Source organism: Protopterus annectens, chromosome 3.part1 (assembly GCF_019279795.1).
Source record: "Protopterus annectens isolate FY-2018-M chromosome 3.part1, PAN1.0, whole genome shotgun sequence".
NCBI classification, from domain to species: domain Eukaryota; kingdom Metazoa; phylum Chordata; order Ceratodontiformes; family Protopteridae; genus Protopterus; species Protopterus annectens.
Genome location: NC_056732.1, coordinates 1534909775 through 1534923774, shown reverse-complemented (window position 1 = coordinate 1534923774; position 14000 = coordinate 1534909775).

The window sequence follows — 14000 nt, the reverse complement described above, 5'->3', positions numbered from 1 at the left end:
TATGTGAAGTATAAAGGACTGCCTTATTAGCAGAAGAGAGCTGGGTTAATACTCATGCATTGAGGTTCCTTTGCATTGGCCTCTTGGGGGACCTCAGCAATGGATTGTTGAGGAAGTGCATGAATTCTCTTAGAAATTACTGCACATCACTGGCTGGATTGTTGAAGAAGTACATGAGTACTCTTAGAAATGACTGCACATCACTGGCTGGATGGTAAACAAGTGATCCCTTCTTGCACTTCTGCATATTTAAATATGTTGACCCCCCACTTCCTGGGACATCACTAACTTGGAAATTTGATTTAAAACAAATGCCCCTCCCTCATTAAATAAAGCTGTTTTTTGGAGGGTAATGAATTAGTGAGCACCCCTTAGGGATTGCAGATTTAAAAATTGGAGTGACCTTCAGAATGAACAAAGTGTTAAGTTGTGAAGATAGGTGAAGGCTGCCAGCCTAGCCAGATAGAGTTTTGTAGATAATTCTGTCATTTGTAAATATTAATATAAGCCACAGGTTTGTTCTCTTAAATGGGGAAAAATGGTGTTAAATGTGGAACTGCAAAATGTGACAACAGTGCATTCTGCTGTAATAAAGCTAATAAGTCAATTTTTTGATGTCAAAACTTGTAGCCGATATGTCCGGATGAAGGAATTCTGGCTATTGTCTTGAGACCAGAGTTAATTGCTAGAATTTGCATGTATAAAGTATTTTATTGTTCTGGCTTCCTGACCACCTGCAAGATCAAGGACTATTAACATCTGAGAATCTGTTAGCCTGGGAACCAGAAAGAAATGATGTAATCTGAAATGAATCAGTGGTACTGTGTTATCAATTTAAGGACAGAAAGAATGAGAGCATTAGAGCATTTGTCTTGAGAACATCCATCACCAGCACTGCCTGTTTCTATATGTAAGTAGGATCTTAGACTTTAGTGTTTTTCTTAGATATAGCTAGGAAATAGGAAGATTAGACTCATTTGTTTTTCTGTGATGTCAGAACTTTTCTACTGTATTATTTTAAGTATTTCTCTGTGATCTCTGAAATCTTAACTAGCACTGTGTAGTAAGACATATTGTCTTGTGTTTTTATTATTTATTATTAAATATTTTAAAACCTTTCAACTGTGGCTGTTTTGTGTAGAGATAATTTAAGCTCTAAGAGTACATTGCATGTATATAGTGATATTGTACCAAGTCACTCCAAATAAGCTTTGCTGTTCAGTCACACTTACCATTTGGATAATAATATTGCACGGTAATAATTGGACACCCTTTAATAAGGGCCTTTGAGTAGCTGATAAATATTAGCTGGGTGGTGGCAGTGAATTCTTCCGTATAGTCTGGGTAAAAGGGGCAAAGCTGGAGTGCCAGCCTTTCCCAGGAGTGTCTGTGTAGTTGTATATAACTCTTATCTCAAAGTGTGTGTGTGTGTGTGTGTGTGTGTGTGTGTGTGTGTGTGTGTGTGTGTGTGTGTGTGTGTGTGTGTGTGTCAGCTACTTGGGCAGGGACACGAAGCACTGGTTGGACACAGAGGGTGCTGGAGGTTTTAGCTTGCCCACTAGGCTGAGATCTGGACCCTATAGCTATGCCAGTGGGGAGTCTTTTTTGGGACCTGGAGATAAAGGGAGAAACCATCCCCAGACTGACTGTGATCTATGTGTGCTCTTAAGGGAAATTGTACTTTACTGTGCGTGTATTTATTATCATTTCCCTATATGGACACCCCTCACTGGTGTCAGTGGTGAGAATTGAGGCTCCTTGATTGCTGAGCCATTGCACGGGTGTCACATATTAATTATTTGGCAGTGGTGGGATATCCACACCACATATTAATTGGTTGGCAAATACTAATTGCCTTGTAGTGGTGTGGGTAGAGTGAATGCCTGTAGCTTGTGTACAGTGATCACTGAAGGTGTTTTGTACTCTAAATTAGCCATGTAGTGAATACTCAGAGCTCAGATCACAATTGTTTTATTTCTTTTGTTAGCTTAGTTAGTCAGGGAGAGCAGGCAGCATGTCGGCAGAGGAGTACGGAAAGCTGACAAGGAGCCAGCTGGCTGAAATGTGCCAGGCTAGGGGACTGGTGCATGGAACCCTGACTAAGGCAGACCTGATTGCAACCTTGGTCACAACTGCATCAGGAAACAGCAACCAGGAGGATGATCAGACTGGCAGTGGAGATGTACCACACTCTGAGAATGGATAGCTCAACTTTTCTGCAGATGACTTAAAAATTCATCTGAAGCTAGAGACTTGAGTTGGAGGCCAGACATTTGGAAATAGAAGCAGCTGAGAGACTGAGGCATCTAGAGAGCGAGGACAAGGAGAACTGTGATGTTTGCAGGCTGAGGAGAATGAGAAACTGCTATGTCTGGTAGCTGAGGAAAAGGAGAAGCAGAGGCAGCGTGAGAAGGAGATGCTGACTCTTCATCAGAGTCATGGAGGTAATGGGGAAAGGAGTAACTGGACCCCAGAAGCACAAAAGATCAGTAAATTTCTTCCGCAGTTTAAAGCGGGAGATAATTTTGATAGTTTCATTCATATGTTTGAGAGGGTATGTAAACAGTATGATGTTGACCAAAGGCTCTGGGTACAGTTCCTGACCCTCTTACTCCACGGTAAAGCTGTAACTGTGTTGTCTGAAATTGCTGATTGTTAATATTTTGATTATACTGCTGTTAAAAATCACTTGTTAGAATGATTTAAGCTAACACCTGAAACTTATAGCAAAAAGTGTTGTGAGCATAAACGCAAGGCAGATGAAAGTGTGTGTGAATATGTTGCTGAACTGAGCACTTATTTTCATAGGTGGGTGAGTGGATGTCAGGTCACCACTTTGGCTGGTAGAACCTTTGGTGAGGGAACAAGTCCTTAGCACTTTGCCTGAGGACATGGTTAGCTGCTAGACAATGTGCTACTTCAGATGAGCTGGGGAAGAAGGGAGACCTATACATAGCAAGCAGGGCATCCCTGCACAGGAAAGGACCCCCAGTACTGCTCATGGGTCTAAAGGAACCCATGGTGGGCAATACAGACTGCCCCAACAGAATCTGCCAGTAGCAGGGGAAGCCACTAGTCCAGGTACAAGTCCAGGACCTAGGGTTAAATGTTTTGAATGCAACCAGTGGGGCCATGTGGCATACAGATGACCACAGAGGCAAGGTGGGGAACAAAAGATGAGAGAGCCAGTAAGTAGGAAAGACAAAATGCCAATAGTAGGTTGTCTTGAGACAACGTGGGTACCGAACTACCATCCTGCAGATGTTCTAATAGAGAAGGATTTGTATGAGACAGTACCATGTGTTTATGCAGTGACACATAGCCAGGCTAGGACACAAGCATGTGGGTCTGGTAGCCTGGGAGAGACACAGACAGACTGAATACTTGCAGCCAGGACTGGTGAAGTGGTTACTTCAGAGAAGGAGCTACTCTGTAGCAGTGAAACTGAAGGTGAGCCACAGCTGCTTATGGATGCTGATGTTCCCTTGGACAGAGGGACTGCAAAGGTAGAGGTGGGTAGTAGTACCCAGGCTGACAGTGAGGCACCACTATCAGAGGATGCCAGACTTTGTGTGTGGAAGGGGAGCTGGGAAGTGTTACTAAGACAGAGTTGAGACAGGCTTAGCTCTCAGACCCTACATTGCAAGGCCTGAGGCAGGTAGCTAGTGAGGCACGTTACTGTATAGAGAGTGGATCCCTGAGGGAGGGCTAGAAGATGAGAGGGTACAGCAGTTGGTAGTGCCTAGAGCCTACCATTTGGTGCTTCTAGCCATAGCCCATGATATTCCCTTTGCAGGTCATATGGGCATAAAACGTGCAAAGAGACGTATTATGCAGAACTTCTATTGGCCTGAAATTTCCAGAGATGTAACAGGGTACTGCAGGACCTGTGAGCAGTGCTAAAAGGTAGGAAAGGCAGGAGATAAGATGAGAGCTCCTTTGATGCCTTTGCCTGTGCTTGAGGAGCCATTTCAGAGGGTAGCTATGGATATTGTGGGGCCTCTGAGTACCCCAAGTTCCACAGGGAAAAGTTATATCCTAGTGGTAGTGGATTATGCTACACGATACCCCGAGGCAGTGGCTTTGTCCTCCGTGAATTGAAGTAGAAAAGGTGGCAAATGCTTTGTTAGAGATTTTCAGCAGGGTAGGTTTCCCAAAAGAAATACTGACTGACAGAGGTGCCAATTTCATGTCAGACCTGCTGGCTTGTCTGTGGAAGTACTGTGAGGTGAAGCACCTGAAGACCACCCCAACCATCTCCAGACTAATGGTCTTGTTGAGAGGTTAAAATCTACAATCAAGTCCATGCTACGGGCATTTGCAAACCAGTTTAAGATGGAGTGGGACAAATATTTTCCCCATCTGTTGTTTGCTTACAGAGAGATTCCCCAGGAATCCACAGGTTTTTCACCCTTTGAGCTGCTGTATGGGCATAGGGTGAGGGGACCTCTAGATTTAATTCAAGATGAATGGGAAGGTGAGTGTGAATCTCACAAGGAGTCTGTTGTAGCATATGTCCTAAACCTCAGGACAAGTCTCAGGGATCTCATGGGTTTGGCCCAGGAGAACCTGGCAGAAGTCCAACAACAGAAAAAGGTATGGTATGACAGGAATGCTCAAGCTAGAGAGTATGCTGTGGGGCAGCAGGTAATGGTTCTCATTCCTGTCAAACACAACAAGCTGCAAGCAGCTTGGGAGGGACTCTACAAGGTGATAAGAAAGGTAAGTGATGTTAACTACCTGGTGGGACTGCTAGGCAGGAGGCAGGGGTACACATTGTACCATGATAACATGATGAAACCTTACCAAGATAGGGAGGCCCTTGTGCTGAACATTTGCAATGGGTTGCAGGAGGAATCTGAAGGATATCTGGTGACTGATCTCCTCAGTGAGGCTTGGACTGACACCTCGGTGGAAGGGGTAGGAATGTCCCAGCAGCTATCTCCTAACCAGGTTTGAGAAACCTGAGCACTGTTACAGGGGTTTGGGGACATGTTCATTGGGAAATCAGGGTGCACCCACCTGGTGCAGCATCAAGTGGATACAGGACCCCAAAGGCCTATTAGGCAGGCCCCTTATAAGGTGCCTGAGAGAGTCAAACAGACTCTGAGGGAGGAGATACAGGAAATGTTGGAACTAGGCATAATTCAAGAGTCTAACAGTCCCTGGACCTCCCCAGTGGTGCTGGTGCCAAAGAAAGATGGCAGCACCAGGTTCTGTGTGGACTACAGGAAATTAAACAGTCACACAGAGTCAGATGCTTACCCCATGTCTAGGACAGATGAGGCCCTAGAGCAGCTGGGTGGGGCTAAGTATCTTACAACCATTGATCTTACCACGGGTTACCGACAGGTGCCCTTGACTCCCAGTGGTAGAGAGAGGTCAGCCTTTGTGACTCCTTTTGCTTGTATGATTTCACAAAGATGCACTTTGGGATGAAAAATGCCCCAGCAACTTTCCAGAGGCTGGTGGATCATATCCTAGCAGGAGCAGGAGGGTTTGTCCTTGCTTACCTAGATGATATTGTTATCTACAGCCATTCCTGGCAAGATCACCTTCAACATGTCAGGGAGGTGCTGGGCAGACTACAGAGGACAGAGTTGACCATTAAACCAAGCAAATGTCAGGTGGGTATGGCAGAGGTCTCCTACCTGGGACATAGAGTGGGGAGTGGTAAGATCAGGCCAGAACCTGCCAACATAGAAGCCATTCAGGCATGGCCTGCACCTTTTACCAAAAAGCAGGTGAGGGCATTCTTAGAGACAGCAGGGTACTACAGAAAGTTTGCCCCCAATTATAGTACCATAGCTGCTCCCCTCACAGACCTGAAGAACAAAGCCAGCCAGCAAAATGCACAGCTGCTAAGATGGAGCCTAGGGTTGCAAGCATATGATATCTCAGTGCAGTAATGCAGTGGGATTAGCAATGCCAACCCAGATGGACTCTCAAGACAGGGAATGGGGTAAGGTATACTCAGATAGACCTTACCCTCTCAAGCAGTATTTCTCAAGGGTCACTTGAAAACTAGCTTGAGTTCTTCAGGGGGGTAGATGTGTGAAGACAGGTGAAGGCTGCCAGCCTAGCCAGATAGAAGTTTGTAGATAATTCTGTCATTTGTAAATATTAATATAAGCCACAGGCTTGTTCTCTTAAATGTGAAAAATGGTGTTAAATGTGGAACTGCAAAAATGTGGCAACAGTGCACTCTGCTGTAACAAAGCTAATAAGTCAATTCTTTGATGTTAAAACTTGGAGCCGATATGTCTGGATGAAGGAATTCTGGCTATTGTCTTGAGACCAGAGTTAATTGCTAGAATTTGCATGTATAAATTCTTTTATTGTTCTGGCTTCTTGACCAGCTGCAAGATCAATGGCTATTAACCTCTGAGAATCTGTTAGCCTGTGAACCAGAAAGAAATTATGTAATCTGAAATGAATCAGTTGTATACCAGAAAGACATGCTGACCCTGCAGATTAGCCCCCCCCCCCCCAGCAAGGAACAGAATAAACAAACAAAAAAAAACACTGTGAGGCAGTAATGCTAACTTCTGTACTACGATACTATCTTATTTTGCTCTTCATGGTTTCTAACAGCCAAGCCAGAGCTTCAGTTCTAGTTCTGCTCTAGTTTTAAAATGAAGAAAGCAGTATTTGTGTAGTTGTTCTACTCCTGTAGTACTTCTGCTCAAGCTTTAAAATTAAGAAAGCAATTGTGTATCTCTGGAACTAAATTAAGGTATGTTAGATTAAGCAATCCCTTAGATATTATGATTGCTGTGAGCATAATTTTACTTTGCAATTATTTTTTTGCTTTTTCTTGCTAGTAAATTAGATTTCCAATATATATTTCAATAAAATGTAGCTGTCTGCTAAGTCTCAGTCGTATAATTTAATTTCTGAATTACTTAATTTATAGTTTGTGAAAATCTTATTTAAAACAAGTAGAGGTTAATGGAAGTTAGGTGAAAAGTAATAAAACTCATGCTGTGAAGAAGCAGGCAGAGCCACAATATATACAACTATGTACAACTACTAGACAATATAGGCTTATCAGCTTTCCTGATGCACAAAGTTGATTTTTCTTACTGAAATGAGAGGCTTTGCAGAACAAATCAGACCCTAGATAAATGCAAATGGTTCAGTTTCACATAAATACTAAATGTGAAGTGTTATTGGTTTAGAATTTTTTTTTTGCTTTGTATTATATTCAAGTATTTGAAATAGAACATTGTTCTACAAAGTGTAGAGGAAAGTAAGAAAATACTTTCTTAAAATATAATGCAATTGACATTTTTCATCCTTTTTTATGACACAACTGCACATATCAGAAATGCCCCATAAAAAGAGGGTCAGGTAATAGCCCTAGAAAAGTAGATTATCTTAGGAATTTCCATATTCAAAATCTTGTTTCTCACTCTGCCTCTTTTGAGTCACACTATTGATATTAATGAAAGGCTAGACTTTGCTGGGATGTGTTTCAGGGATGCACAGGAAACTAATATTCAGTCCATTGCTGGTAGATGACATGCCAACATGAAGGAATGCTTGCTTTATGGAAAAGTTGTTTTCTGGAAATGGAAACTATTTTCCAAGTCCAAGTGCTTTCAGATGTTGAACTTGGTTTGCTTGCAATATGATGGCTTAGTGTTGTTGTCAGCTATGAAACTGAAACAAAATAACATGAATGTGTTAGTAAGCATTCAGTGCTTATTGGCCACATTTAAAATACCACTGGCTGGGCTGATAGACCTAATTTAGAGTAATGCTACATACAATAATTTTATTAATATTGAGGCAATAATTCTTCAACAGTAGCAGCTATTTTTCAAATGCTTCACCATATGTTTTATCTTTATCTTCAAACAGTACTGAACTTTTTTTTGTCCTTATGGAAGCATAGTTTCATACGTTCATAGGCCCAAATCTCTGACAAGTTCTAACCCATTGGTAGTTTAAGGAGGGGCTTGGTAGATGAAACATTTACAAACAGGAGTCTGGAAGATGAACCATTTACAGGCTGCCTGTGTCCATTAGAGATATTGGTGCTAAACCAGGTATGAATTTCTTATTCCCCATCCAGTTGTCCAGGTTTCACTTTAATTGGATTGGGGAGGAATTCTGTTCACATGGATGGGGAGTCTGTTCCAGAGAGGGGTAGTCTCTGGGATATATACCTGTCTCTCCATCAGGTCCTGTTTATATCACAAGCAGGATTTAAGTCTTCGGAATGGGTAATTCTAATGCTGTTTGTTTTGCCGATATGCAAGAGGTCCATCAGAGTGGGTGCCAACAATGCCTTGTATGCCAGCTATATATCTTCTCTCAACAGCCTGTAGGAGACAGAATACAGGGATAGGGCACTGAGACAGTCTGCACAGGACATATTATTTATGTCCTGCATTCTTTCAGTGAGGAACCATTGCGGATGTTCCAGTTGTTGAATATACCTGGTTAGTTACATACCAAAGGGAGCATTGTAGTCAAAGATAGGTTTGTTGAATACAGTAAAACAATAGCTTCCTTGGACCTGGATGTCATACCTTTGTTAAGAATTTACACAACATCGAATGATTTCCTCACTATCATAGACACATGATGGTCAAAGACTAGATTACTGTCTATGTATGTCCTCAAGTCCCTGACTTCTGGGTCAACTCTAAGGGATGTCTTGTTAATATGATAGTTACCAGGGGTGGCTGACTTACCAAAGGACACTATTATGCATTTCTTGGCATTTAGTTTTAGTCCATGGTTCTGACACCAATTATCTGTCTGTGTTAGCCCTTCCTGGAGAACATTAAGTGTCAGTGAGGGATTATTCAACGACTGCTCCTAATTTGCAACTTTTTTCAAATGTCGTCAGCTAGAGGCCCTTGACCCCGGCCTTGACTTCAGAGAAGTAGATGTCAACAAGGAGCAGTCCCAGGACCAATCCCTGAGGGACACCACTAGTGACTGGCATCTTTGTAGAGGTGGAATCCCCAATTCTAACTCCCTTGGTCAAGACTGTGAGCCAGCTGTCTATCCACTGGGCGACAAAAGGGTTTGAATCTAGTGTCTTGAGTTTGTCAACAATGCTCAAGTGAGGTATTGTGTTAAATGCCTTGGCCAGGTTGAATAAGGGAGTGTGTACCATTCTGCCCTTGTCCATTGCTTTGGTGACCTTCTCAAGGAAGCCCATCAGAATGAGTAGGCATGACCTGCCCTTGATGAAACCATACTGGGTTGAGTCCAGTGTATGGCAGTTTCTTATGTCATTATTGATAATTATTTCTCTTTCATTCTATGAGCATTTTTCTCTGCGCATGTAAATGTGTGTGTGTGTGTGTGTGTGTGTGTGTGTGTGTGTGTGTGTGTGTGTGTGTGTGTGTGTATATATATATATATATATATATATATATATATATATATATATACTTTTTTTTTATTTACATTATGTAAGCAATTTGGGCTTTGATGGGCTCTTTTTAAATAAAAAAAAAAAACACTAAGTATTAAGTTTATCTTGTAGTACAAAGACAGAAAAAAAAATTAACAGAGAAACTGAATGTTTTGTCACTGGACGAATCTTTCTCTGATCTCAGTAAACCACAGACCCCTTCTTGTTCACCACTGTATGCACCAGAATTCATATATTTAATTAATGGTACAAGTGCATTTGCATTCGTCTTCAGTTTTATGTAACGGTTTGAGTTTTCTAGAAAATGAGGACCCAGTGGATAATTCTTTACTGACAAGGGAAGTGAGTTCCATACCTTTGGGCCTAAAACAGAAAAGGTTTTGAATGTGTAAGTTGATGAATGCTGTCGATGTGATAGTGAATTATTAGCAGATTCACTTGACCGTACTGTTGTTGTGCAAGGTTTAATTTTTACTGCGGTGGTGGTGCTGCGGTAGCATTGTCGCCTCACAGTAAGACGTTGTCCTGTTCGATTCTCAGCTAGAGCGTCTTCTGTGTGTAGACATGTGTGAATGAGCGTACCTTCGTTGAAGGTTGTGCGTCAGGGCTGGCAACTCTGCACATAAAAATCTACTGCCAATCATTAGCGGACCAGAGTTCCGCTGTGGCGACCCCTAACCGGGAAAAGCCAAAAGACACAAACAAAGTTATCTGCAGTTATCCAGATTAAGCAGTTTGCACATCAGACAACAGTGTTGAGTATGGCTGCAAGGATTATTATAAAGCCAGCCTGCCTTCGACAGTGCACATGTCATAAATCAACACACTTTTTTAAGCAGTGTGCAGTCTGTAAGTTCCTGACCGATGATATCCATATGACAGGAGTGCAAATATTAAAGTTGACATTTAAAGCCCCTTTTATGAGTGCCTCCTTTGCAGTTCTAGATGTTAATTTATTGGTGCTGGCAAGTGAACAGAAGAGCTGATATCTTATGTGCAGTATTGTGTTTGTGGTTAGAAAAGGTCAGCATAACACAAAAAAGCAAAGCCAGCAGACAATGGCCAACTGTGGATTTATTAGACTCCTATAAAAACATAGGTAGTCAAAAACAGCAAACCAGTTTCGGCTAACACTATTACTTAGCCTTCATAAGTGTAAAAAATGAATGATTTTAAACATATTTAAATACCATTCATGTAAATGCATGTTCAACAACCATTGGTTCTTCACAAATTTTCATTTAACCCAGGTGAAAATAATGCACCCAATTTAACTATCCATTTCTTTTCTTTCACATTGAAAAGGCTATGCCAGCCCGCTTTATTAGCCCTATTGCCCAAGATTTTATCTATGACTGTAAATTTAAAGGAAGCGCTGGGATGTTTGTGGATATGTTTAAATAAAGCATTAGTAGGTTTTTTAGGGTCTACTTTATTTAATTGAAAACCCGTTACGTCGAACACCACTCCATCGACACATATACATCGAACCGCGAAATAATCGAACACACAAAAAACGCAAAATTACCATGAAATGCTAAATGTGGAAGTGTTTTGGTTGGCCCATCTGAGCTACAGATCTGTAAGGTAAGTGTGCGATAGTTACGGACATTAGGGTTAGGATTAGGGTGCGGGTTAAGGTAAGTGCATAAATAGGTAATGTAATATGGGTAATGTATTTAACGTTTAGTGTAGGGTTTGAGGTAGGGGTTTGGTTAGTGTATGTGTGCAGTTTATTTATTTTGTTTGGGTATAGCTCCGTAGGGTAAGTGTGCAGTAGTTACAGACCTTAGGATTAGGGAGGGGTTAAGGAGAGTGCATAGATAGTGGTGTATGTGGGGTTTAGTGTAGGGTTAGAAGTAGGGTTTTGGTTGGTGTATGTTTGTGGTTTATTTATTTTGTTTGGGTGGGTAGTGTGTTTTGGGTGGTGGGGTTGGCCGAGTATGACAATTTGGTATTTTGAGTTTCGTGGTTTTGTGCATTCGATTATTTCGCAGTTCGATGTATATGTGTCGATGGAGTGGTTTTCGAAGTAATGTGTTTTTGATTAAATAAAGCAGACCCGTTTTTTTATTCCTGATTTCACTTAGGTGTTCAGAAATATGGATCCTTAAAGGCCTAGATGTCTGGCCAACATAAAATGCAGAGCAAGTACAGATAGCTAAGTAAACCAGCCAGTCAGACCCACATTTGGAAAAAAAGCGTATATCAGAAACATTGCCTGTATTATGAGTAGTGAAATCCTTTGCCTTGCTAACATTCTTACAATGAATACAGTACTTTACAGTACAAACAAAAATCAATGAATAACCAGGCAGTCACCCGCCTAGTGATCACTTATGGCAGAAATATGGATCTCTTGCTTAACAGCGTGCAGAGACATTGGAACTTATTACAGGTTGATGAATACCTCTCCACAATTTGGGGTGAAAGGTGTTTGTTTTCATTTCATGGGGGAGGAATATTAGTTTCCATCTAAGCCACTATAAGTACATTCTCAGAGGCTCCAATAATTTTAGTCAAAGAATGCTGACCAGGGATCCTCTAGTAGGTCATGTACCCTGTGGCCACTATACCCATTGTAAGAATGTTAGCAAGACAAAGGATTTCACTGGTCATAATATAGGCAATGTTTTTAATATCTGCTTTTTTGCTAACTGTGGGTCTGACTGGCTGGTTTACTTAGCTACCTGTACTTGCTCTGCATTTTATGTTGGCTAAACATCTAGGCCTTTAAGGATCCGTATTTCTGAACACCTAAGTGAAATCAGGAATAAAAAAAACCTACTAATGCTTTATGTAAACATATCCATAAACATCCTAGTGCTTCCTTTACATTTACAGTCATAGATAAAATCTTGGGCAATAGGGCTACTAAAGCGGGCTGGGATAGCCTTTTAAATGTGAAAGAAAAGAAATGGATAGTTAAATTGGGTGCATTATTTTCACCTGGGTTAAATGAAAATTTGTGAAGAACCAATGGTTGTTGAACATGCATTTACATGAATGGTATTTAAATGTGTTTAAAATCATTTATTTTTACACTGATGAAGGCTAAGTAATAGTGTTAGCCGAAACCGGTTTGCTGTTTTTGACTACCTATGTTTTTATAGGAGTCTAATAAATCCACAGTTGGCCATTGTCTGCTCTCTTCCCTTTTTTGTGTTATGCTTTTGGTGTTTTGGAGCCTTGCAGCTGCCGTACATGCAAGAAGCATTTTCACTTTAGAAAAGGCCAGCACCAAATCTAACCACATTTCCAAGTATTTTTTATATATATATTTTTTAAGATTTTCATGTTCTTCTAAGCTGACTTTCTTTCTAGGTGCCGTTCCCCACTCACCATTGCCTGCTAGCCATTAGGTTCTTTCTCCAAGTGTGCCATCCATTCATTTCCCCATTACCATGATCATGTAATGACCTATGTGTGGAATGAGAGGTGACTAGAAGAGCCATCATCCAAGCAACTATGAGGTGGGTGATTTTCCCCCAGAAATGGATCAGTTCTACTTAGTCTGATGTGCACAGACATTTTACAGTGCTATCTCAAGGACCCATGCATGTTCCACTTGTGGGTTGAATTACAGCTACTGTGTCAATGTGAAGCTCTGTGGGTATGCACGTCTCATCCTACAATGCTAAAACATTTGTTTTTGCTAGATGTCTGGTATACAGCATCATGGTGCCTCCCTCCTGGATGAATGAACCAACACAGGCCACTTTCTTCTTCCCAAGTGGGTTTCATGATGTGAGGTAGTGCCAGCTATGCCAGATGGAGTACGCAGTGCATGTGTAACATATGCCAGCATAGTTAGCTGGAGTTTTGTACAGAATTTTATGTCATTTGAATATCAAACTGATTTGCACAGATGCTTGTGTTAGAAATGTATTTGTAAAGTTGCATTTTGTTAAAATGTATCAACAGTGCATCCTGCTGGACAGAAAACAAATATACGTGTATGTCAGGATGTATTGTGGTAACTGCTGAAATGTATATATGTTAACAGAGGATGCTGGAAGGGAAGGGGTTAATCTCAGCTCAGTTTACCTTAAGAAAAATAGCTTGAAATTAAATGACTTAGTTTAGGCAATAAAGATTTTATTTCACAGGTCTGAATGCAGCCAGAGACTCAATGATTAGTCTGGGATCCTGCTCTTATTGTCCTTAGTGGTGAAATAATTGCAACCCTGAGGTGCCAGTAAATGTCTGATTAGTCTCTACAAGAAGGATGGAAGTATTGGAATTGTTTTACAGTCTGTAGATGCCTTAGCAAACCTCTAGGTGTGTATTGTGACACATCTGTACTACATTCTGGTTTAGCTTCTAGTCAGGGGGTAGTGTGGGAACCACAGATGTCATTCTATTACCAGCAATGAAATTAGTTTAGATATCAGTGAGAGATGTGATAGTGACATTCAGCACTCTGCTGTCAGAAGTGACAACAAAGACACTCATCCACTTCATCTTGCCTTGCTTTAGTAAGTAACCAGGGAATTGTAATTCTTCAGTCAGTTAGGAAAATAGTGAAATTAGCTAAAACTATTGTTTTATGTATCCGTCTGAGTTTTTCCATTTCTGTTATTTTTTTATATTTCCTGTG